Genomic DNA, 27,389 nt, shown 5'->3' with positions numbered 1-27,389 from the left:
TCAAATTTTATAATTTCATATGCACTAAGCAGGTGAGGTCCCATCCTTTTTCCTGACTTAATCAGAAAAAACAGATTCCACCTTTTGTCACTAAATCCAACATAATGGACTTGATCAGTTGAATCGGCAGCAGTTTAGAATCCGCTGGAATTACGGCAATCGTGTAAAAAACTTAGAAGTTACAGTAGATCAAAGTCAACTGGACCTAATGCGCCAGCATTACAGGGGTCATATTTAGGTTCATATTGTGGTTTGCACCACAGTTTTCAATCGTCGATGTTAGTTGTCTTTAGCAAAGCCATCAATGTAAAGTACATTAAAATTGTATACTTGACTATCTGGTAATGGTCCAAAGAGAAGATGTGAGATAAAACTGCATATTTAAATATGATTATATTAATAGATGTGTAGGCAGGTGATGGAGAATACTAACCTGAACTGTTTTACATGCTCTACTGAGTGTACTGAGTATTTCAACTTGCTTTAATAGGAAAAATGTAATCTTATAGGCTACAACATTTTACCTTGATTCTGGTAATAGTTTAGAATGAGCCTTTTCCTTCATTTTTTTTTTTTTACTAAATTTTTGCTTATATTATGATATAAGGTGTATATTGTATTTGTTCACGTTTTGATAAAGTTACATGTAGTTGTCTGGCTTTGTTTCTGGAATAATTCATGATTTCCCCCCCCCCCCAAACAGCTCAGCTGCATTGTGTTAGTAATTTACCCACGTTTTCATTGTAATTGTAGAACCTAACCAAAAAACTGTGGATAGAAAACATATGAAGCAACCTAAACATGACTTGACACAAAGTAAAATGCAAAGATAAAGGTGACAAAACAAAAATTGACATAGGAATTTAGAGAAAATGATCTTAAAACTGAATTAGACGCAACTTTGAAGATTAAAAAATGTAGGCACTGAAAACAAAGCTAAATCTTAAATTATATTTAAAATAAATTACACTAAATAGATGACCTAAAAAGAAAATCTTAGAGAAAATAATACATGATGTTTAAGCTGATTAATTCAAAATCAGCCAGCTGCAACCACTGACCGTCAATTGCTATTTTTAGCACAATATTTCAGGTTTTTATTGGCTTCTGGAGCAATATCGTGGGATTAAGCTTCAAATGTTGCTGTTAAATTTGACCTAATGCGACCGACAGCAGCTCCTTAGCCGGCCATCAAGCGGCGGGACGGAGCGGTGCAGCGAGCGAGCGGCAGCATCCCCGCATCCCGCGGCTCCCTCCGCTTTCCCTCCCTTTCGTTTCCGCTTAGCAGAGAGAGCGCGCGCGCGCGCCTTGGCGTGTGTGTGGAGCGCGCGCGCGCAGGTGTTTTTGAGTGCTGCTAGAATCTGCCCGCGCGCGCTGGTTGCTGCGTTTCCTTCAAAAGAAAGAAAGAAAAGAAAGAAACTGAGCTCCCTCAGTCTTTTATTTCTTAATTTATTTTGCCGCCCTCATTGTCTTTGTCGGCAGTCATAAAATAAAGCAGGTACAGACCGTCCATTCCAACAATTTTCTCCTCTTTTGCTGCTCTTCACAGATGTTATGTCAACACTTTTTTTTGAAGGGGGTGTGGGTGGTGTTGTGACGGTGCGGTGGAGGGTCGGACTCCGTCTTCTAACGAAATTTTTTTGTTGTTGCTCTTTTGTCTCTTTTCAGTTTAGCTGGTGGTCTGAACATTTTCCCCCTTTCATCTTTTTTTTTTCCTTCTTCTTCCTTCCTGTGTGGGAATAAGAGAAGCATTGCTGTTTTCTGACTTTGAGGGGAAGAGAGAAGAGGCTCCTCTGGAATTTCCTCAGGAATTTGATGTGGACAGCTCCGGTAAGAGGGACGAAGAAATCAAAATGAGGCGTCCAAACATAGAAGTTTGCGCAAAAAGAAAACAATAAAAATGCCGCGGATCGATAACGCATTCCTTTTTGCTCTAATTTACAGGCTTTGTGTTCTTCCGCCTGAGGTTTTCTAGTAAGTAGCACTATTTTTTCTTTTCGTTGCATTGCTGCTCGGAGCTCGTGTTTTGTATTTTTCTTTTGTCTGTGCGTGGATGAAGTGTGGATCATGTAAGTTTGAAGTGTCGTGACGCGATGGGAGCATGAGCCCAGGACACAGGGTTTTGATTTATTTTTATGGTGGAAGAGATGTGTCTCGCGGGTTTTTTTCCCCGAAAAGTGTTCAACCAGCCGCTTGCTTATTTATTTAATCATTTTTGTCTGCTGTGCGATTTGGAGACACTTAGAAGATGCGCACGCATGCGGCCAGGGATGTCTTCTTTTTTCTTTCTTTGGAGAGTTTGCTTAAAATGCAAACGCTGTCATAACTTGTCACTTATTATAAGTCCGCACGTGAATGCCCCAGGACTCCTGACTCACAGGTGATGCAGACTGTGGGTGGGCTGTGACTCACCTACTTTACAATTTTATTATTATTATTTATATTTTGAACTCACCTGGCAGGCTTTGAAGCCAGATTTGACGGGTGATTGACATCCGATCATGCGCAGCAGCGCCTCAGCACGTCCCCATGTTTTCCCTCCTTCATCACCACCTGCTATATATGTGGCTGCTCTGTAATTTCAACAGCCTCCTCTCTGCATTAAGGACAATATATATTTATTTTTTGGTCAAACTACAACTGACAAGTGGTTCCCATAAATGGCCAATTAGCCGTGATTTGCAGTCATACTTTGCAGGCAGGGAGGCAAAGCAAAGCAACCCCCCCCCCCACCCAAAAAAAAAAAGGCAGGATAATGAAGGGAAAAGTTTGTGCGCCGGGGTGTTTTGTAGCAAGCCAAGCACGGTTAAGGGAGAATCGGTTGCAAATGAGGGCAAGGACGGCTCACGCAGCCAGACGGATGTCTTCCCTGACCAGTGAGGAGTGACAGAGGGCTAAATGGGTATGACCATGGAGGAGAGGTAACGGTATTGTGGTCTGTCAGTCAGAAAGCATGATGCAAAGGATAGGCGGTTGCATTGAAATCAATAGAAAACACAGGAAGGATGGCACTCTGATAAAATTGCTGTCCTTGAAGCTTTGCTCTTTTTTTCTTCCTGTATATTATCACCTTCAAGGATCAATCTGATCAATAATAAATGCAGCAGGATAACACTTTCTAACACAAAGCATTTAAGAAATTAAAAGTTTTAAAGATTACACCCAAGAAAACAGCCTTTATTTTGCTGTCCTCATTTATTAATCAATTTTAAAGGATACCATATTGTCTTTTATTTATGTTTGTGCTGTTTTTGGTCGAATTTCTAAAAACTTGTGTTGTGTTCTTGGACATTTCTGCAGAGCGGCGGGAGTTCATTAAAATTTTCCCTGTGAGTTGTGGGCGGGACAGTTATGTAACTCTTTAGAGCCTATAGACCCCTATACCCCCAACTTACCATTACCTGTGCAACAAAAATGGTGAGAATTTTTAAAGTTATCCAGCCAGACTACTTTTTTTTTTTAGCCAGTGGAGGCATCAGAATCCCTGTCACATATTTTGACGTAACAAATACGCTGCTTTTTTGAGTGGCATTTTTTTAATCTGAGTCTGATTCACAATGATTTAGATAAAGAGATGCTCAGATGAAATATGATAGATGTTAGCTTAATTTTCTTTTATATATTTCCTCTGTTCTCAGAAAAACGCCACAAGAAACACGATTTTTATTAGAGTGGATCTTTAAAACCATTGGCAAATATTTAAACCAAAAAATAAATAATCGAGGTTTTGATTTCAGTTGGGACAAGAAGAGCCGAGTCTGCTTGGGTACAGTCTATCAAGTAGTGACCTGAGGTAGCAGAGCCAGCGGTGCCATTTGGACCCATGCATTTCTACAAATCACCTTCTCTCATTAATTATGCCGTAACATAAGTTGCTTTAGTGCCATCGTGTTGACAGCACGCCCACAGCCCCCCTCCCCCCACGCCTGCTGCACTTCCCTGGAGAGAGTCAGGAGTAAGCTGTAATTATGCTTTATAAAATTCATCCAGGTGACATAATCGGGCCACGACTAAGATGGCAAGAAGGCTGTCAGAACAGCTGCTGATAAATTTGTGGCAGCTTTTTTTTTTTCCACCTCTGAATTATACTTTATTTTAGAAAGATTAATGTCATACAATGTGTGCAAGTTGATCCTGCTTCATTTGAAAGATAGGAAAACAGATCAGAATATCTTTGAAGATCCACTCCAAATAAAATGGCGTTTTTGGATGTTTTTAAAATCATTTTCAGATGATGGACGATATGTGTGAAGAAAGTTAAGCGTCAAATTACATTTCTGAGGATCCGTTTTTTTTCCAAATCATTGTGAATCAGTAGCAGACGAAAAAATACCATTAGAAGAGATTGTATTTGTGACTTAGAAACTACGCTGGGCGCGCCACAAGTTTCCTGTTCCGCTGCATCCGCTTGTAGACGCCCAACAGGCCCCTAAAACGCCACGTTTACGCCGGGCATTTTTGTTTTCACACTTTCAAGAACCCGCTTTTAGCAGATAGTGCTCACATTGGACTTTCACCATCCGAAACTAGTGCATGGACTCACAGCTGGAAGAGGCTTGGTGCGAAATGTCAAACGTGGTGTAAATCTCACGAATCTTGCTCCGGGCTTTTTCTTTCACAGCTCTTTTCCGATATGTGAAAGACTTGGTGTCGTAGAATTTCCAGCTGGGCAAAAAAACGCAATTATTTATTTCACCCCCATGATCAATTTTTAACAATTTCTGTAAATTAAAAGGGACCTTACCAAATCAGAGCCATTGATTGGTCAACGTTTGACCTGGTTTAACTTTCAACAAACGTGCGGTCAACTGTTCAATCGCCGTGCATTCTGTATGCAGGGCCAGTTAACTGACATTAAAATTTGCGCTGCCAATACACGGATGCAAACGTTTAGAACACAGAAGCCTGAAATGCACATATAAATACATTGAAATAGACTCGTCCTTAGAAGTAGCCTCTTGAACGCATGTTCCAGAGGCTGGTGTGAATGTAGCTTTTGAAATGAGTCACAAACTTTGACCCCATTGCCACATTTGGTAATAAGCAAAAATTAAAATCAAACATTGGGGTTAAAAAAAAGCGGTCTAACCTGAAATTCCTATTTTAACTCGGAAGAACCCATGTTGACATCATTGTGACAGAAAAATATCAGAGATGTGTTTAGTAGTCCACTTGGTTTGTGGTGCGGAAATAATCTTAGCTTGAAAAACTCTATTTTAGTGAGTAGAATTATTTATTTTCCTAACCTATAAGAACCCAGACCCATTATTTAATTTTCAGGAAAAATTTAAAAAAAGGGAAAGGGGGCGGGGTTGCTCAGTATCTGCGGCCCCACCCACAACTTAGAGGTACATTTTTGATGAACTACTGCCGCTCCGCAGATACTATGTCCTTGAAAGATACAAAAGTAGTTTTATTTAGGCTAAAAACGGCATAATCATAATTAAAACACCACTGGGAACGTGTTTAAAATAACTCAAAAGATGATGGGAGTGGGTCTTTAAAGAGGCTGCAAACCATGGAGACTTTCACAAGATGAAAGGAGACCATCTATAGGGGGGGGGGGGGTTGGCTTTATTATTTGTGAGTTTGTGTTTAGGAACACCTTGATTGCAGTCCAAGGCTCAGCAAGCCAAATAATCAACTCCCGTGAGGCGTTTTATAACCAGAATATGCGGTCAGATAATTAGGTACACCTGGCACAGGCATTCTCTGTAAATTTTGATTCATCCCAAAATAAAATGCCTGTGCCTGCCAACATGAAAGCAAGGCAAAAAGGAAAAAAAAGAAAAAGCCTCCTGTCACATTGCCACGGAAGCAATGTTTTATTTATTTATCCACATCTTAATGCTCTTGGATGAGGCAGGCTTCATTTTGTGCTAGCTCATGCATTCGCTGCCAAAGTTTTTCATCTCTTTGCAAAGTGAGCCGCTCACTCACGAGGGTGCCGCCGACTCTCCATGGACAAGAGTCTCTGAAACTGGATGTGCTGGTGCTGCTAAATATAACCATTCCCTTGGTTGCTTGGCACAAGATAAATCTCTCCCTGATTCCATTTTATTTTATTTTTGTTTTAAAGATATAAGTAAATAAATCCAGCTCCAAGTTGATGGACATAAAGATGTCAGTCCTCAGAGGTGCAAATTTGACCTGATGCGTTCAAACCTTTCATGTTCTAGTGTGTTTGTTCAGTGCAGCTATGAAAAGTTGTATGTTTGTTTACCTATAACTAATCAGTCATTTTCTGTTCTCACACTGTAGGTTGGATACTAAATTAAGTTTACGCCCACAAAAATACACGGTCATGAGCAGAACTTTACACTCACAAGTCTGTTAATGGGTTTTAATTAAAAGGAGAAATCCACCTCATCTCTCCTGTTCATTTATTAAATGCATGACTTCAGCCATAAATCAACCACGTATGTCCTTAAAATACAAAATTGCATGAGATTTGAACACCGTTAAGCCTGATATATTTGATATAGAAAGAAAGATACACCATGTAGGTATCTCATCATGTATTTAACCTTTTATTCCTTGTTTTAATTTCATTTATTTAATCTATTGTTTGATAAGTTTTTTTATATGAATACAACCTATGAGTTTTATGAACTAAAACCTTTTCTTTGTTTGAAATAACTAACATTATTTAGTTTAATCGTCAATTTAAAAAACTTTATGATCTCATTCTCGCACTAGGTGGTCAATACTTGCACCAGAATCTATTTTCATGTCGAAGATTTATGGAAATAGATGCTACTTCTCAGTTCCAGAGCCAACTTTGGTGCATTTCCTTAACCCTTTGACACCCTAATAACACACGCTCTTTGACACACTGTAACCTATCGACTGGCTGCGCAATGAACACAAATCCGCCGATTCTGACGCAGAAAAAAGCCGCTAATGTAATGTGTTGCATAAAGCTGCATGAATCAGCAAATTTATGTTGATTACACTGAAACTTGTTGAAAAACATTTAGCGCAGATATTTAGAGAGCATAACCAAATCAGACTAAATTCAGAAGACTGAATTGTGCATTTACGTTGACTTTTCATTGAAAGCGGTTGCTTGAACGCGCGTTCCTGAGTCCGGTGTGAATGTAGCACTAAAGGGGCCTCACAGCAAATTATTGACCTTCATCTAACCTCTAACCCATGAATCCATCTACATTCGATGCCAACCACCTTGATGTCCTTTTTGACGTCATCCATGAACCTAATCTTTGGTCTTCCTCAACGCCTCTTTCAATGGCAGCTCCAGCGTCCTTTTACCATCATAATCCCTGTCCCTTTTCTGAACTGGTCCAAACCTACTCATTCTGCTTCCTTGTATTTATCTCCAGGACATCTACCATGAGCTGTTCCTCTGACGGATTATCTCCTGATCCTGTCCGTCCCCATTTCTCCCAAAGAGAACCTCAACATCTTCTCAGAGTTCTTACAACTGTCAGAAAGTTCAGTCAATACAGCAACATTTCTGAATATTTTTAAACTGCTTAAAAATAGAATGACTTTTAATCCTTTTTCTATGCTGCAAGAGAAACATGCTTAGTTTTCTAGACCTTAAATAAGACCATAAATAGTACAATTCTGTCAGTGTAATTTTTTGTATTTGGTATTTTTTGTGTTTTTCTTGGCTGCCTTAACCTCAAAAAAAGAAAAAGTGTGTTCAACAGCAAAACTTGTAATCCCAGCTGAACAATGCCGTGATTTTGAATTCGACTTGAAAAGTAAAAGCCGTGATGGATGTTTACTTGGCCTTACCAGCCGGTGGCTGCATTGTTAATGCCTGAATGTGCAGCGGAATTTTGGAAACAAAACTTTTGACTCCGTTTCCCTTCTGCTTTGGCAGAGATTCACAAGTCTGTGGCTGCCGACTAAAAAAACTAGGAGAAAAGCAGTCCAGAGCATGTCAACATGTCTGCCTGAAATGGTGGAGAGACAAAGTCAAGAATAGGAGCATTGACAAAACCAGTCCTAAAATACATCTGTCAGTTTTGCATGCTGATACGTCAAAGTTCTACTAAGTTGCCAAAAAAAAGAAAAGTTGACTTTTCACTATAGAGCTTTTGCAGGGGTGCGTCATTGACCTTCTTTTTCGGGTATGCTTTCATAATAGGATTGTAACAAAAAATCAACTTAATCAGTGAATCAATTTATATTCCTAAGATCTAGTCAGATCGATCTGTCTGAGGCAAGTTGTTAACCTTACTTATTAATACCATTATAAAATCATTTCTAAATGAAATAAATTAATTACCGGTATATCAATCCTGGAAAATGTCCTTTGGATTGAGGCACGGTAGGTTTATTTTACTATAACATTAAAAATGACCAAGTGACTTCACAGCGGACAAGATACATGTGACACAACACACATTTACTTGTTTGTTCACATATTTAATTTACACTGGATTATGTTTCGATAAATATAAGGAATCTAGAAAACTTACCTGTTTTGTTCAGTACCATGTATTTATCTCTGAATCACACTGGTTGAAGTTTTGGCTAAAGATCCATTTTTAGGTCAATGAAACAAGTCAACATAAACCAATATCGACTGAATCGTATCGTCCACCACAAATTATTTGAATCGAATTGTTGTTAACCCTTGTGCTATCCTAGGCACTTTAACATTGGGAGTTGGGTCATCTAGACCCACAAGACAGTGCTCTGAACCTTTTTTCTTCAATGATTTGTGATCTTCACTGGTGTCCACGGGTTACATGAAATCTTTCCACCTTTATCCACCTTTGTCATGGTAGGGAGAACATGTCAATGTAAGGATGGGGGTCATCTAAGATAGCACAAGGGTTAAGATGAAAAGTTACACCACTATTTTATGAACAAATTTGAGAATTGGTCTTCATCTTTGCAAATGCGTCGACTCTTTGACGTCCTCTGTCCTGTTCCAAACCTTCAAAGACGATGTTTTACGGGGAGCATTGACATCAGGGTCTACTGGGATGTGGAGGCAAAGAAGAAAAGGCGAAAGAAAGAAAGAATTCAGGCAGGCTGGAGCCAGGGTACTCTGCACAGCTCGATGCTGCTGCCTCCAACTGACACGAACAAGAGAAATCAATTAAACCTACTCGGTTGCTGTCCAGGGGACTTTCACAATTGGAAAGTGTGGAGAGAATCAAAACGGTTTGGAACAAACAAAGTAGCAGAGGACAAACTCAAGTGGCAGTTTGTTGTCGTCTTTGGCTGACACTGACCTCAAGATAACTTTCATATTCTCTGTTCATCTCATCTATTTTTGTACTTCCAGACAGTTCTTGTCTCTCTTTTCTTCCTCTTCTTTATTTTATACCAACAATTTCACCAGGCAATTTCTCTTCCTGCTCCACCAGGTCAGTAAGATGGAAAAAGAAAAGGGAGGACGGGCAAAACTGCTTCTCATTATAATGAAGATTTTTTAGCTTCACCTGCAAATGTTTGAGTCTGAGCTTTCCCAGCAACCTTAAAGTCACAATATTGGGTTTTTATATTCATCATATGTTAAACATATACCAATTGTAACTTGGAGGTCATTGCGAATAACATTTCCTTTTTGTACCATGATGGGCAGGACAGTGTTGCCTTAAAGAAAAGAAAAGGGCAACAGAGAGGGATTTTAAGGGTCTAATGCAGCTTTAGAGGAAGATTTAGTTTTACTGAAGACTTTATTAGGTTTTATAGAGAAAAAAATATCTCTCAAGACTGAAAGCAAAAAAAGGGAAAGATTACATAACACAAAGGAAGCAATCCGACTATGGTTGTAGAATCAGCAAGGCATGCATCCACAGTGTATCATTTATTCATAATGTTTCTCAACTTAGTGCAAATTCAGTTTAATAGAAGAGTGCAGTTAAATTAGAACAGCCTTTGGATTTTACTACCAAATGGGATGCCCAATGATCTAATGTGGAAGCTTATTTTGCATAAAAGGTGTGGGGAACAATTTAGCGATTGGACGAGATGAGGAAATTGATGTGATATGCATACTTCATTGAAAGACGTACTATAAATGTAACTCACAGGCTGATCGCAGCTATCAGGATTTTCACGGGACCCTGAGGGCTGTTTGTCATTGAAAAAAGGACAGTTTTTGATCAAACTCCACCTTTGGATATTTAATATAAATCTTTGTACAGGTTCTGCAGCATTGAGCCTTAGTTGCAACGGCCCTTAATAAGTTGATACTGGCTGTCTGCAGGAAAAAAGTGGACAAACCTGTATGGGGAATGCTGGTGTTCTGCATGGAAAAGAGTCGTAGACCACTTGATTGAGCCCTTAGAGCGGAAATGTTCACGCACCTGCGGGTGATAGGTCAAAGTAAACACCTATACAACACATAAGGGTAAAGTAAGGGTAAATTAGGTGATTCATTGCACAATGAGCTCATTAATGCTATTCAGATGATAGGTGTGCGCTCCTTGTGTGCAGTTGTTTGTGTGGGCAACCTATTGGGTGTCCTATGGGAACTTGCCTCTCACCACGTGTTTGCAGCCATTACCGTTGGGTGAGTATGGAGCCTCACACCTTACTAATGATGGGTAACAAGGATTGATAACTTCAGGCCTGGAGGGCCGGTGTCTCTGCATGATATCCAGATATCCAAGACCTACTCATGACGGATTACCTGGTTCAGGTGTGTCTAGCCAATTAGAACATGCCAGAGCAGGGTATGTTGGAAAACATGCAGGAATGTGGCCCCACGACAATCATGCGTTCCATTTATTTAACAGACATTGGTAACACAAAGTAACTAATTTCAACAGATTTCTTTAATAAAATGGAATTGTTTTCATTATTTCAAATTTAGAATATTTAAAGGGAGAACTTTATTGCTGTAAAGCAACAATGCATATTTTACAAAATTCCTCACCGCTCAACAAATAAAAACAAAGACAAACTTCTAGTCTAGGAACGAGCCAGCCAGTTGTTTTCTTTGGCAGAATAGTCTCCATGTGGTTTCTCTGGCTTACCTTCTCAAGTTTTTGCTTCTTCTTTGTCCTCTCCAACCTTCCCTTTATCTTTTGCAATGACACACCCACATGAACACACAGACACACACTGTAATCAATTACAGGTTACTTTCAAACCAAAGACAGAGGTCTATTTATAAAGTGAACACAGGTGAGAGGCTGAAGAAAACTTACTTTAATAAACAGAACACAATGTCAGATCTTTAGGACATGGCACACATTTGACAGTTTTAACATCTGAAACAGAATTTTAAAAATGAAAAGAAAGTTATTTGCACCTAATTGTTGTTTGCACTGGTATGACCATAGGTCCACCAATCAGACACATTTACTTCAGTGTAGATTTTTTGTCGTTTTTGGTTTATAATTGAAGACAAAAGTTATTATTTCATAGTAAAAAGCCAAACCTAAAACTTTGTATACTCACAAAAGCATTTTGAGAGTCACAAGTTTTGTTTGGGGAGCTCATTTCTGGTTTGGGGATACTCCAGAACCGCTAGAAAGAGCATAAACTAGAATATGCTGTAGTCTGAGGTTACAATTTCAAACCTTTTTCCCCTGACATATGTCTCATCTGTCGTGACAGGGAGTTGCCTAACAGAGGGCAAATTGAATTTCATACAGAAGCGGTGTCTCACGGAGACTTTAAATGATTAGGATCTGACAAGTTTATCCTTGAAAGCATTACATTAAAATTATTAACACATTAATATTTTATCTGTTTGTTTTACTTGGGAATGAGCACCACAAAGTGACGAAATTTAAAAAGCAGAAGCTTGGAAGGCTGCATCCTATCTATAACCTTCTGTTTACAGTAAAGCTCAGTCCCTTGTCAGAGCACGAACACAGCCCCCCCCCAGCGTAACTCTCAGCTCTGCTGTAAGTTTGTCTCTGGGAGCTCAGCAGATCCATCGGCATCAACAGAGAATAATAATAAGGGTTTTGGGAGGGATCAGTTCCCCAGCTCAGACCCATACTGGGCTTGGTTTGTTTAAAGGCCCCGGCTTTCTCAGCTCTCTCCCAGTTTAATGCCACAAACAAATGGTGTTGGGCTGGGGATGGAAGGCGCGCATGGGGGGCGCGTTTCTTCATCCTCCCTTTCATACCTCCTTCACACACACGATCCTGCTACTGTAAACAAGTCTTGCTGTGTGTCGTGCCTTGTCATATTAGGTCCCATGAATGGTAGTCCATGATGAGGCCAACACATGTCCTTACTTCTCTCTCCTCCTTTGTTTTCCTTGTCAGTTGTTCCAGTTTAGGGCTGGGAGCTGTCAACATATCTTCTTCTGTCTAACCTGTCAACCTTTTCGCATAGGTGGTCTTACCATTGAGATTAATTTTAGCCATGGCACACCAGGGTGGTGAGAATGTCAAAAGTTCAAGCCGACGAGTGGTTTCTTCCATCCAGAAAGAGAAAAAGAAAAGAAAAAAAATTTGTAGATTTGCTTCTGTGCAGAAGAAGCAAACCTACTAAAAAGCATTTAGAAGAGAAAGATGTACTTTAGTTTTACTGTAAAAATATCCCTCATTGTTAGGGGTGCAACGATTAATCGAGTTAATCGATGAATTGATTTGTATTTCTATGATCCAACCACATCGATCTAAGCCAAGTTGATCAAACCAACATATACTGTTATAAAAATTATCAATATTGGGAATTATCATTTGGACGCCACTTACTCCACGCCTTTTCCATTAAAGAAGCATTTTCCTTAAAAGAAAAGATTGGATTTAAAAAAACACCCTTCAGAATAATTTGGTGAGAAAATGTATTTATCTTTAATGTGTCCCAAAACAAACTCCATCTGACAGAAATGTGCTTTTGCTAATGTCATCAATAACCTCTAGCATTAAGTTGTTAGTATTAGGAAGTCCTCTTACATTTATACACCTTTTGGGAGATGCACCTAGCAAAAACAGTAGGAGTTGCTTGGATATTTTTGGAAATTAGAATGCGCAAAATCCATCCCCAAGAGAAAAAAAAAAAGGAAAAAAAATCAATTTATCCTAATTTCTTCACTCTTGTAGAAATTAATGTTTTTGTTTTTTGTTTTTGGTAAATCAAGTAGTTCAGTTGAGTACCATGCCAAACAATGATAACCATCTTCCTTCGACGTCACAAATAAGCTAATTTTCAAACAGCATTTTTTCGTCTGCTCCTGATTCAAAACAAATTGAATATAGAAGTGATCAGAAATGCAATTTTAAGATTAATTTTCATAATTTCCATCAGAAAAACACCACCAGATTGTGTTAAAACACCAAAAATCCCTTTTTCATTGGAGTGGGTCTTTTAAATGCAACAACAAAACATCCTCCAAAAGGTTGCTGCAATTCTTCCAGTGGTTGTAATGGTCCACCGAAAAAGTGCATAGCAAAGAAATAAACCTTAGGTAATCCTAGGAGCCTCTGAGTCGAGCGTAAAGGTAAAATCGATGTAAGGTGAAAATTAAATTTCAGCCAAAGAGCCTTTAGGCAGAGTGCAATTGGAAAACAAATCTTTTATTTTCCCCCGGGTGTCTGATGAGGCCAGGAAGGAGATGGTCAGTGGATTTAAGCTCCCTAGCATCATAGCAAGGGTATGCTGTGAGCAAAAGGGAAAGACCTTCTGCCCACGCCTAATGTGCCTCACTTTGATTGTTTAATTTGGTTAGGGCCAAACGTCCCTCATCGGATCATATCAAAGGTCAGAGGTGTCCTGTAGACAAATCAATCTCTCTGTCTGAGGAGGCGCGGAGGAGGCATGGATTGAGGGAAAACTGATACATCTTGTAGGTCTGGGAAAAGTAGGTGAGGGCAGAGAAGCAAACTTGTGGGATTGACTGCTTGCAGAAAAGTGGGCAAAATGGTGGAAAATAAATGATTAACATAAGCATTAATCTACTTATGAGACGAAGTTTATGTTTATACAAGAAATTATTGGAAGAATTAAGCTTATTGTAACTTGGTCCAGTAACCACTGAAATGATCATGCCTCAGTGTGGAATGATGAGGAAAATGAATTTGGACTTGAAAGTTAAACCAGGTCAAACTTAACCAATCAGGGACTGTGATTTGGTAGTGACTTATGAATGACGTTCTCTTTAATTCAGGGAAGTGCCAAGCATTTGATAATTGATCATGGAGGACAAATTAGCATTTGCAGTTTGTGCCCTGCCAGAATTATGACACCAACATTTTCATATATTTGAATAGAAATGTGAAAGAAAAAGCCTGGAGCAATATTCACGAGATTTGCACTGCTACTATATTTTGCATTAAGCCCTTTTCCAACTGTAAGTAGTGGACATGCGCTGGTAAACGGTAGAAAAAGAACTTTATCCAGTGTGAAAACCATGGGCCAAATGAACGTTCAAAAATTTGGATCTAGCCCAATGTGTCTGTAGCTTCAGTATTCCCAATTTTTTTTTAAACTTCTTTAAATAAAAGACAAATTTTCTTAGCTTTTAATCTGTATATATCTACTTACTTTAAACACAAAGTAGTTATTGTTACTTAAGTTGGTCATAGAAACAGATTCTCAAATCCAGGTTTAGTTTTACAGATTCATTAACCAAAAACTTTTTGTCTTCAGACAACTTAATTTGTATTTGCTAATTCATTTTTAAAGTCCCATTCAAATAATCTTTTGATCTATTGAAAAAGTGTTCGTAGTTGTCTTTAATTATGATTATGCCAATTTTAGCCAAAAACCTGTGTCTTTCTAGGACATTGTTTCTGCAGAGCGGTAGTTCATTAGAAATCCACCTTAGGATTGGCGCAGAGAAATCCCGCCACCTTCCCCTCCCCGTCGAGGTTACAATACTAGCCTAATAGTAGCGGTAAAGACACAGGCTATCCGCTAGATGGTGTATAGTGATATTTGTGGCATTATTCCAAGCACAACACAACAATTTTACTCTTGACACTGAAAAATGCATCCATTCAAAACTTTACTCGAGAAAAATTCTCTCTTCTGTGCCTGAAAAACAGGACACCACGTGACAAATGTACCAAAAAAGCCGGCCAATCACAGACATGGACATGATGGTTGATGCTGATAGGTCAGAAATTCTTCCAATCAAGCTGTAGACTGGATCGGGTTTGTATGTGACTGATGTTTTGGTGTTTATTAACTTTGTTTGCAGTGGAACGACCAAAAAAAAAGGGTCAGGAAAGGTCAAAACAAAGTTAAAATAAATCAGTAAAAAATAGACTGGACAAAAATTTCTAAATTGTTGGAGATAATAGCTTTCAAATTGTATGTAGAGTCCTGTGAAACTAGTCTCCCCTGCAGTAGTGTTTTCTTTCCCTCTTAATCAAGGTCACAGGTAGTGCTGATAAAATAGATTGATCTCCTAAAAGTAATTACATTGTGCCCTTGTTGCCTCCACTTACAGCATACTATAACATACTTGGTTACCCTTGTAAGTGCTTAATGATACACATAGAAACTATAAGGCTGGAATACTACATACTACAATACTACATGTTTGATCAAATCTGAAGCTGATGAGGTGATAAATGAAACAAAAGGAATGATTCATGAATGGATACAAGCCATTGAACCAAAACGGCAGTGTACTTAAAGTCCCACTCCAACTATATTTGTATCTATTGTAAAATTGTTCCCAGTGATCTTTTAATTATGATTAAGATGTTTTTAGCTAAAATAAAATGAAAAACTTGTCTTTTTTAATATATATTTAGAGCAGCAAAAGCTCATTAAAAATTTGCCTTAGGGTTGTGGGCCAGACTTTTGGCATGGAAGTTAGCCTAGCTAATTTCCCAGGATGCACTTGTTTACACTCTTTCCTGCTAGCGCCAAGTGTTTCACAGGCCCAAGCTAACATTAGCGTAGCAAAGAAATGGCGAGCAATATCGGAGCTATCCAGCTGCAAAGGTTAGAGCCAGATGGCAGCTCAGATGACGGAATGAAAATGTACATTTAATTGTCTGCAAGTGGAAGTTTTAGAATTGCAGCAAAACAAAGTGAGATATGGCAGAAGCTATGTCATAAGTCCAGGCTTTTTCAAATATTCTGTTTTCATCTGCTCCTAATCCACCACCATTTGAATTAGGAAATACTTAGAAATGCTATTTTAATCTTAAATTATTTTATATTGGTCCTCTATTATAAGAAAAATGCAACAAGAACATTTTAAAAACACAATTTTCATTAAAGTGGGTCTTAAAAAGAAAGGAACAGAAAAAGCTGTGTTTGTATACATATAAAACTGGTTAACAGTTGTTACACTTTAAGCAATATATAGATTTTTTTTAAATGTAGTATTCATAGCATTTTTAAAGAAAATATACTATCGTAAGTTGATGAAGTGTATAGTTTTTCCACCGTCAGTTCACTTTGGATCTGTAGGTATCTACTGTGCATCCATCCGTCCGTCGGTCCATCCATTGAAATGTATACATATTAATTAAAAAACAAAATAATTGTTTCTCTTCTTGTCTGAAGAATTATGACCACACCCATACCAAAAAGTCACACTTAAACCCAAGACACTAGTTCTGGACAGTTGACAGATGAATATAAATCATCCACAGCTTAGTGCTGACAAAATGCTTAATTTGGTCCCTTTGAGTCTGTAATTAGTTCAATTAGACTCCGTGCTGCTCAGAAAAAGCTTGTGCAAAATGAACTTGTGTTGGCCTCTGGTATACCTAAATTAAATTGCGGGATTTCCTTCTGCAAGATTAAAATTCACTGTGATAACTCACCAGTCTCCCCTGGAGACACTATTGGAGGTGTTCAGTGGGAGAAAATGTTGGCCCAAGACTTTGACGCCCCTGTCACACCATTACTCCAAGCTCATCGCCTGGTCAGGTTGGGTGGGTCCAGCCATCGTCAGGAAGTCAAAGCGATGGAAAAGAGAGCACCTCCTGAGACAGATTACATGTCTGTGAACAAAAGAATAGACTTGCTATCCACCTCTGTGTGATACGAGACAATTCTTGCCCTTTTTTGTGTCTTTTTATTTTTTTAGCGCCACTATTGCCAGTCAAGAAACTGATGCAAGACAGGACAAAATCACTCCCCAGCAATGCGAGTAGGAGGAAGACAAAATGGCTTGCATGTTTCTTTTTTTTTTTGCTTTTAAATTCCATTTTATCCATTTTAAAGCAAGCAACGAATAAAATGCATCTGAAATGAAGACGATTGTAAGAGCCTGCAGAGGAAGTCAAAGTAACCACCGCTTCAGCCAAAGTGTTTTAAATGGATTACACCAGTGTGTCATTGCGATTACACGCCTCTTGCAGCAACTGCGATGTGATGAATTGTATTTTTTTGCTTTATGGCAGATTTTTTTTCTCTTTTTCTTTCTTTCCTCATCTACTTAAGCTGTGTTTTGTCTTTTCTTCTTGTACCATGACGAAAAATAGTGGAATTGTTCTGCTGTGGATATAGTCTATGGCAGGGGTCGGGAACCTATGGCTCGCGAGCCATATATGGCTCTTTTGATGGTCACATGTGGCTCGCAGACAAATCTTTAATTATACTTTTTTTATCATTAGTCCAGTCCTTCTCGGGCGCGAAAAAAAAAAAAAAAAAAAAAAAAAGAGGCGCGCAATAGTAGCGGTGCTTGGAGAGAAAAATCTGCGCCAGCGCTATCAGTTTACTATTATCTATAATTTCACAGAGTTTGTACCAACTGGAAACCTGTGAATTGCCGTGCCTAAAAGTGCGCGCTCCCGTCTCTGAGAAAGAGCGCGCAGTTGCGGGGACGGGATGTGTGAGGGAGAAAGCAGGGGGGTGGGGCTGAGGTGTTGTGGGGACAGGCAGCAGGTGAATCGCGCAGGGATTGTAAAAACGTAAAACCCGCTGCCCGTCAGTCACTGCGGCGTGTGAGTGTGTGTTTGGCTCCCCGTCTGCATGTGAGCAGTCTTTGTCACATCTACAGAACATTCAGACCTAAGATCACGTTTAAAGTCTCAACGCCTGCGTGAAGCAGAAACTCACCACGTATCAACCAGACTAGACCATCAGCAAAACTACCACGAGAAATACTCATCATTTATCAGCAACAGCATAACCATGTTATTAAAAAGAATCCACAGACTTATTGTACTTTAAAAATGTTGAAATTAAATCAAATGCACACATTCATTTGTATATTTAGTTTTAAACAAATTGTCGCGGACTGAGTTGGATGGCTGTTGGGCCGCGTTAAAAGTTCTGGAGTTCATTGACCGCATCAAGCAGAGATCTGATTGGCTCTCAGTTCTGTCGCTCAGCCTGTTGTTAGGTAGTTTGGACCAATGGGGTTCATCTATGGGCCGAATAAGGGAAATGGGAGGGCTGGAGCGGGAGCAGGTGAATATAAAGTTGGTAGAAGCGCTCTCTCTCGTCTCGTGTCGACAGGAGAGATTAAGGAGTTGCTGAATTAATTTTACGGCGTTTGTTGTGGTCTACAGTAACCAGAATAAAGAACCTTAAAAGAGGTTAAGTCTCCGTGCCTCAGTGTGGGAAACTCTACATTATTGTATGGCTCTTTCGAAATTACATTTAAAAATATGTGGCGTTTATGGCTCTCTTGGCCAAAAAGGTTCCCGACCCCTGGTCTATGGGTTGCAATACTACTGTTTGTCAATGAATGAAATCCATTCATTAATTGCAGTGCTAAAATAAATAAATCTTTGTTTTTGTCTGCAAAAGTTGACTAAATGAGGCTGAAATACCAGATTTTTTTTTCTTTTGCAAAAAAACACCTTTTTTAACACTTTAGAAAGTAAAATACATTTAAATTTATGCTAAGTTGACAATCATGTCTAACTAATCTTAGTATTTCCTCATCATGCACTGTAATTGTCTGCAAAGATATTTGTAAGTCTAAATAAAAGCAACAACTGTCCGATGTTGTGCTACGTCTTGAACCTCTGTAATACAAAGCGATTAACTGCATTTCTTCTGGAGTCTTCACTAATCCCAAACTCATTATTCTTTAACAATAGCAGATATGGCAAAAATCGAGACAGAGAGGCCCACGAAGCCTTATTGATGAAAGGGCATGTGTTTGCAGATCCGTGTGGATAAGCAAGAGGTCATGTCTCAGAGGAGTGCATTAAAAGGAAACTGGTAAATGCGGGGTGCCAAATGCTGCAGAGCCCATCTGACCCTAAATTTCATGCATTCACATACATGGTCTTTCTTCAAAGAAGGCAGTTACTCATGACAACATTGACAAAGTCCAAGGCTATGTTACCACTGAACGCGTTGGAAGGTCTAGTTGTAACGTTAAGTCAATGTACAGATTCAACCAGTGGTCCTACTATGCGTTTTGTGCATCAGTTGCAGCGGAGGTATCTGACAGCAACGCGTTTCAGGCATTGCATCATGACTTCAAATACAGTATTTGAACTTCAGCAAAGAATTTGCGTTGCATCAACCAATCTGGGACTCTGTTTTGGCCCCTGTTGATGACGTTATCAGCGGGTGGCATTCAAAACCAACATGGATGAGAATCTGAGATGTGTTTAACGCTCTTCAGAATCAATTAACCTGATCTCTTAACATCAACGGTGTCTTTCATGACCGCATAGGAGATACACAGAAATACAGTCAATGCTACCATGTACCTATGAGCCAAAATACTTTTGAAGTTAGCTCCTCCCACACGCATCAAGAGCGTCCAGTTTAAGAACACTTTTTTGGACAAGCGTCAACAAGATAGTCAACGGGCGCAAATTTGATGTGCGAACCGTGTTCACTATGATTCTAGCTTGAGATTCAATCCTTTTGAGGCATAAACTCCAAATAGTGCACTGTTATGGATATGTTGTGTTTCTGTGTTGGGAAACTATAACCCACCTCTATTTGTTTGAAACTAAAAATACTTTATGTATCATTTTAGCTGAGAAGGTGAAATAAATCCTCATCTGAATGTGCATAATGGTGAAATGATGCTAGAACTTCATCTCTTAAGGATACCCAGAGAGACAAAGTTACTGCTTTAAAAACTCTTTATTAAATGTGCATAATGAGTTTTGTGATTTTGCAGCCGTAAGTCGGAGCTCCTTTAAAGGTCTGTGTGGTCACTCATTTGTTACCTTAATAGAACTATTGGTGGCAGCATCACTGAGCTCTTAATGACCAAAAGACTATTACTGGAAGAATTTACACAGCTTAATGAAGTAAAATACAATTTCTATGCTCCTGGTTGAGTTTAGGGCTAGGGGGGGTAATTAGGTTAAGATTTGGTTGAGGCATTAGATTTCAGTAGAAAATAGCTTGTGTAAAAAAACAGAATTTAGACAGATCAAGCGGAAGAGTTTGTATTCCTTAACTCATTTTGCATAACCCTTTGTCTGGATCAAGCATTATAATGAAAACATAGAAAAAAATCTTCATAATGATAACATTTTTTTAATTGCACAGATGGATACAACATTTGAGATTTACAAACTCATTGTTTTCTATGTTAAAAAGGAAAAAATTGCTTTATGTGGACATCAGGGCTAACTTTGCAGAGCAAAATGAGCCATTTATGGTCATTCATGAAATACAGAAAATTATCTGCTGGACTCCCGCACTGTTATAAAGGGCATTTTAACATGCAGTGGTTCCTCACTATCGCAGATTGCATTTTGTTGTCTTGCAGATTTTTTCGTATGCAATGTTGCATACTTATTTTTTTAACATCTCATTGTGTTATGTGTCCCATAGACCATGGTCAGTCAATCTCCTCTGTAATGTCTGCTATACAGAATGTGTTCAGTTTTTCAAATCTACATAAATATTCTATCCTGAGCAGATCTTTGGTTTTGTTCTATAATACTGGATGTATTTTTTGTCAAGAGAGAAGAGTGTGAAAATGTTCAAGTCTGTATGAGAAAAGTGTATAAAGCGTGTAACTCTTGTGCTATCCTAGGCAGTTTAACATTGGAGTTGGGTCATATAGACCCACTAGACGGTGTTCTGAACCTTTTTTCTTCAATGATTTGTAAAACCTCACTGGTGTCCATGGATTACATGAAATCTTTCCACCTTTATCCACCTTTGTCATGGTAGGGAGAACATGTCAATGTAAGGGTGGGGTCATCTAAGATAGCACAAGGGTTAATGAGGAGTTTAACAACATTCATATCCTAAATGTTAAAAATCAAGGTTAACTACTTTACGTACATTTCTGACTGTTAGCCGCTCCGTAGTAGAAGTCACAGCAGCCCAAAAATGCATAATAAAGAGGAAAAAACTCTGAATGAAAGGTGAAAATCTTTCTCAAATCACCATATCTGTTAAATTTGTCATTGTCTGTGTCGCTTTGGAATAATTCCACCAAGCCTTCCGTAGGACTGAGCTGTGCTTCTTTTATTTTGCAGTTGAATACTGATACACACACCCACAGTGCCCTTTGGCTGTGATTTAAAAATAAATAAAAAACAAATACCTTGAAAATGAGTTGCACCCACAGCCAAACTATGCTGAAAACGCGACTTATACTCCAAAAATGTAAGGTAGCTGTTTTCACCCATTGCGGGTTATTTATAGAGCCTTACGTCCTCAATAAATGAGGTAAACGCAGTATTCCAAAATGGCTGTAATTTTTCCATGTAATTGGGTGGCTAGATTAACAGTGTTTACGCTTCAGTTTCTTGCAGAGACAAACTTTAAAACATAGCATCGGACTCTTCATCTCACAGCCTGCTTGTACAACTTTCTCCTAACCTTTGCCCGAACTTGTGTGTTTCAACCCTGCACTAAACAGAGATCCGCCCTCAGTGCTGAATCCATCCCACTGTCTCGCCTCCTCGATTGCTGATGGACCTAAGCGCTGTAACCTCGTTTATGGCAGTGAATGCATATGCTCCTACAGCTAATCACAGCTCTGCCATCAAGGAAATCTGAGCAGTCCTAACACTGAACATTCTGTGCCCTTACTGAGAACCAGCCGAATCCGACTGTGGCGCTGGTGGCCGCTGGGACAATAAAGTGAACTAACTTTATCACATCTTGTTCTGGCCCTGCTATTAATCTTACGGACTGCATGAATTGAATTAACGCACAGAGAATTTTGCCAGGCTAAGAATATGGATTGCATTGTCTAGCAGTGTTTTGATTTTAATTCCAGTGGATCCTGATAAAAGTTTGTACCCGCTGAAACAAACCGCTACGTAATTTCTCTTGTCATATGGTGGTAAATAGAGGAAATTAAGCCGTGATCTCATAATCCAACATCCAAATGAGGTCTGCAGCATCGTAAATGTGGGGCAGGTAGAAATAATGTTTTTTAACCCTTAACCATCACAACTCTTCGATTATTCATTCAATAATATAATTAGAACAAATTGTCACATATCTGCTCAAAGCTGCTTTTCTCTGCTTCAGAATCCACAGAAACTGCATTAATTATGTAAACAGTTTAAGAGTAACACTTATTCAAAGAACTTCAACAATGGAGCTTTAAGGGTTAAGAGGTTATTGGACCTTTTAGTTCTTTTTACTCAGTTTAAAGCCTCAATTCCATTCCCTCCATCAGCCTTTCCAGCCTGTAACAGTATTGGTCATACATTTAGCCACGATCAACTGCTGTTTAGCAACTAAGTGGTCACAAATAGTTTTGCTTGTCTCGTGTGTTCAATGAGACTGAGGGGATAGGGGCCATGAAGAATGTGAGCTCTGAAGGAATTTTTCCTTCCACCAATCAAACCTGCTGCCTATGTCTAGACTGCGGCTTTTCTCCGTCCTCCCTCTCAGTCGCTCTATTGCATTACATCACATTACTGTATCGCAGCACAATTTATCTCAATGCTGCCTGCAGTGCAAAATCATCACTGCTGTCTTTTTACCTCGCCTGAGGCGAAACTGACATTTTGTACTCCTTGTTATTGACAATTGGATTTAAATGACTCGAGAAAAGCGAGAAATTCTCTCTAAAATATTTGAATAATTTCTTCATTTTTATGGTTAGTGCTTTACTAGAAGTTTGTGGATTTTTGTGGATTTTGCTGATTTTAGTTTAAAAATTTTGCTTTATGGATTAGGCTTCAAAGTTCAAAGTCTATAGAGTTTCAACTTTAGTCCTGATCATGGCCACCCCACCCCCACTCTGAACCAGACCATTAGATCCTGTTAAAGGACAAAAAGAACAGATTTGAATAAGAAAAAGGTGGGAAAAAACTAACATTTTAATATTAATCTCTTCATGTCTGAATTTATTCCTAATTATATTAAAAAATGCATTTTAAGGATTCTTCTATTCAAAGTGATGCTAAATTACGTGGAGTTAAATGGTACATTGCGTATCTGTGACATACAGCATGAGAGGTTAAACTTTTGGTATAAACCCTAAAGACACAAGATTCTTCTCAAGTTCTTCAGATGCATAACTCCTGGTAAAAAAAAGCTTTATTTAGAGCTATGAACATATCTATCCATTTTATTATGCACATGCCTGCTTTAGATTAACCTAATGCGAGGTGCCAGTACTTCCAGCTACTGATGAGATTGCACCATTTATTATTTTTCTTGTGCTTAGAGCCGACCTTGTCATCCATTTGGCCCCGGTTTCTAAAGACCACAAATGCCTGCATTGTCTACAAACACGGTGGAGATGCAGACGAGAGCCTCCACTTCCATTAGTGGCCTCTTTTTTACTGGAAGGGCCAAGTGTGTCCCTTGGGTAGGCCCAAAACTGTCCTCCTCCGTCTATCAAATAAACTTAATACACAAAGTACTGAGCTAAGTGGATAGCTGTGCTGATGGAGACTCTCATAAAATGATTGTTCATCAAGAACAGATTGGTTGGTGTTTTAAAAAGCCGTAGAGGATGAGAGTGTTTACACACAATGAAATGGCCTTAAATTCTGTTGGGGACAGTCATTTACATTGATTGGGTTTTGGATGTCATCCACAGATTATTATTTTTTTTTTTTTTTTTTTACTTTTAAGCTACAACATTTTGTTCAATTAATGTGTTTTTTAAATAAAATAAAAATTAGATTTGCATTGGTTTATAGCCTGTTGCCACAGGCACATCGTCATTGTAACCACTGCTCAAATTTGAGACCTAAAAGAAATGATGGTCCAACTCTGTTTTCCTGTTAGAAAAGTTTTACCTATTTGAATAATAGTATGAGCTGGGCTTTTTTTTTCTGGGAGATTCAATTTCATCCTATACCATTAATTTAAAAAAACAAAAAAGGAAAGAACTGGATAGTGTTTTCAACAAAAAAAACAAAGATTGTATTAGATAGATACATTCATATTTTTTTATAAAATTTAAAATGCATCAAGAAAGCAGCATACTCTTAAGCAGCAGGAGTGCAGACGCATCTATTTAACTCTGATAAAACTGATGCTAAAACTTGGCTGCATATTTACAAACTTTATGTATTTCAGTATGGACATGCAAAGGAAACACCTGCATAAGGAGGCAGATTTTCAAAAAGAGTCCAAACAAACAGGGAACAAAATGAGCATACATCGGAGAGATCTTAGTAGATACAGAAATACCTTTGTCAAATGAGCTGAATGTTTACAGGATGTTCAATACAATTGGATTTGGAAAGGTTTTGCAGTGAAAAGGTTTGAACATTAGTGTAGTTGGAGTAGCTATCAATATTCACCTCCTGAAGAAGACCCCCTATCTTCACTGGGCTGTAGACTTAGCTGCTAGATGTCTAATCAGACATGTGTGCACACTAACACTTCAGAAAAGCAGAAATATGTAAAGAAAGAGAAGATTTTTTCATTAAATTGCTGGAACATAGTTCAGAAAAATGCACAGATTACTGCAACATGTTAAAGACACGGTACTTTGCAGTGCAGGGTCATGCATTACGCTGTTTTTGAGAATTCCATTTAGCTCTACATACAATTTTTTCTATTTGCACTTATTAGTCATAAATTAATATGAAGATTAATATGAGTACATTAATAATAGAAACTAGAATAAAACTTCCACTAAAAAGACAAGTTTCATTCATTTTATTAAACTCCAATCAAGACAAAATAAATAAATATCCCAAAACAATACAAGACCAAATCTTGTTTTTACTATTTGATCAGCACAATCCCTGTGTTAATAACAGCTTAAGATCATATGTAGACAAATTGAGTTTCTCTAAAATAAAAATCCTCCTTCATGAAAACATGAGTGTCACACTCTGAACATTCGTGTTGTTTGCCAGAGAGATAAAGTCAGACTCCCCGACGGTGGAAAAGCATGTCGCGGGATCACACGGCCACTTCAGTTACACAGGGCAAACCTCAAAATCAATAACAACCTGACAATATGAATATCTGTGTTAATGTCTAAGACCGCTGCTACATCTTCTTCGTGGCTGATATCTAAGAAGGATTGTTCTCCATTTTCATGCTGGGTTACACTGAAAATCACTGGCCCTATATGGTGCGATGTAGACCCCTGATAGATTTATCAACGTAGAGACTCAACAGAACCTTTGTGTTGATCTTGTGGCATCTTGAACATATAAACCCCCTTCAGTCCTTTAATCCGAGGGTGTTGGATCAGAAGGGATTGCAGAATCCATTTCTATTTTTTTTTCTAGCATTACTATGGATGCTTCTTGGGTTTTATCTAAGGAAGTGTTTTTTAGAAACCCACAATTCTCTTAATCACCCTTCAGTTATTATTTTTTTTCTGAAAGTGCATGGCCTTTTCTGCAGACAACTTCGCAGATGGCTCTGTGTACCAATCCATCTGGCACATATAGACGGGGGATTTGGGGGCTAAGTCAACACTCTACACCCATGTTGCCTAAACAGAAAGTTTGCAGGGAGCTTTATCTACCTGAAGGAGGGACCTACTAATAGTGATTATACATCATCAAAAGAAGGCTTAAGGTGTGAATGCATGATTTTCCAGGTAGTAAATGTAGAGTTAATAATACTCCACAAAAGGCCATAGTTCTTTAAACCTTTTAAATATCATTTTCCTAAATCAGGACCTAAATTCGTAGCCAACATGTCTTCTGTTTTTTGTCTGTTCAATGTAATGTCATATTGAATGAATTAAAGAACTTTGACCCATCCGATGAAATAGTGTTTTTTTCTGTGTTTTTAAGGCTGCTTGTGGCATTTTTATCATCATGGATGACGTATATAAAGAACTTTGAGCTTATAATTGGATTTCCGAGTATTTCTTTAGTCAAATCTTTGTGAATCTGGAGCAGGGGAAAGAAATGTCCTCTGAAAATTCTTGTAGATGTGACGAGAAGTCACAAGCTCCCTGCTGCACTCCATTCTGTTCCATTTGCTTGTAGAGGACTAGATCCATGGACGTCTTTGTTTTCTCATCCGAGCTGGCATCTGGCTCAAAACTGTCCGGCTAAATAGCTACGATAATGCTCACCAATATTAGGTTGGGGTTATTATGGGCTGTAGGCTAGAGGGTGGGGGAGCATGCAAACAGATGAATGATGGGAAGGGCTTCTTCACGCCAACAGTCCTGCCCAAAACTCAGAAACTATGTTCTAGAAGGCGACACATCTACTGTTTACTGAACTGTTGATTTTGGCTAAAAACTGAATTATCATAAAAGACCACGCTTTTATAATAGATCTAAATATGAACAGAGCTCACAAATCAGGTTTTACCAGCTAGCTAAAATATGTGCATCTGTGATGAAAACATCCCCTATTTGTAGAATCGTTGTCAACATATCCTTGAGCCATAATTGCCTCCAAAGGCTTCATAACCAACAGAATTTACACCTTTAGAACATAGGTTTCAAACTATGTGGGAACATAGGTTTCAAACTTATTAGCTAAGTGGACCTACTCTGAAAAGTGCTTACTAAAGAACCAATCAGCTGCAGGGTAGAAAGGTGGAATACCAGATTCACCAGCGGTATAGGAAGGGAACAGGATGGATCCTCCATTACCTTTAATCTGGAACCACCTTCCTTTTCTCCCTTTACTTTAAATAAACACGTTTCCTGCTGTAGAACGACAATGTTGAGTGCACCAAGCTTCTTAAAAGAACTGCCATCTTTTTCCATACTTGTATTCAGGCTTCACTCTTCTTGAATTTGTCAACTTTTAACCCTGTGTATTAACAACATGTTACATTGTCAGTGCTTTGGATTGCAGACTTGATTGTTCTAAAGTGGGACAGTCAGATAAGAGATTGGTTCACCAACCACTAAAGAAGATTGGGAATGTTGTTGCTGTAATATTGACAAATCGCAGGATTCAAGAAGCAAAAACACGCAAAAAAAGACAAATTTCTTCAAAATAAACCCAATTTTCTCTATGCTATGCACTCTACTATAATCATGTTTCTAACCCACTTCTTGGATTGAAGTGAGTTAGGTGAGAGCTCCTGAATCCCTGAGCTCCACCATGTACAGAAGAAAAACACTCCAAGTGATAATGTGAGTTTCAAACAAAATACAATCCTTATCCTTTTGCAGTCTCTTTCAAAATACAATACACATATGGTAAACAGTTGGACATAGT

General features: G+C 38.6%; 1 protein-coding gene across 12 annotated transcripts in view; it reads left to right on the top strand.

Annotated features, from left to right (window-relative positions):
• Nucleotides 1-1,212: 1,212 nt before the first annotated feature.
• The window catches only part of LOC101165843 (receptor-type tyrosine-protein phosphatase delta), a 496,394-nt gene continuing 470,217 nt past the window's right edge, over nt 1,213-27,389 (top strand). For 9 of the 12 annotated variants that reach the window (XM_078936119.1, XM_078936115.1, XM_023966324.2 and 6 more), the window contains exons 1-3: nt 1,213-1,498; nt 1,669-1,830; nt 1,945-1,974. The gene's annotated coding sequence lies outside the window, so the exon portion shown is untranslated. The remainder of the gene's footprint in view (nt 1,499-1,668; nt 1,831-1,944; nt 1,975-27,389) is intronic. The other 3 variants (XM_078936116.1, XM_023966286.2, XM_078936114.1) reach the window with 2 other exon arrangements.

Source organism: Oryzias latipes, chromosome 18 (genome assembly GCF_053564925.1).
Source record: "Oryzias latipes strain Hd-rR chromosome 18, Olatipes_Hd-rR_3.1".
Taxonomy (NCBI): domain Eukaryota; kingdom Metazoa; phylum Chordata; class Actinopteri; order Beloniformes; family Adrianichthyidae; genus Oryzias; species Oryzias latipes.
This window is presented reverse-complemented; position numbering and strand designations above follow the sequence as displayed.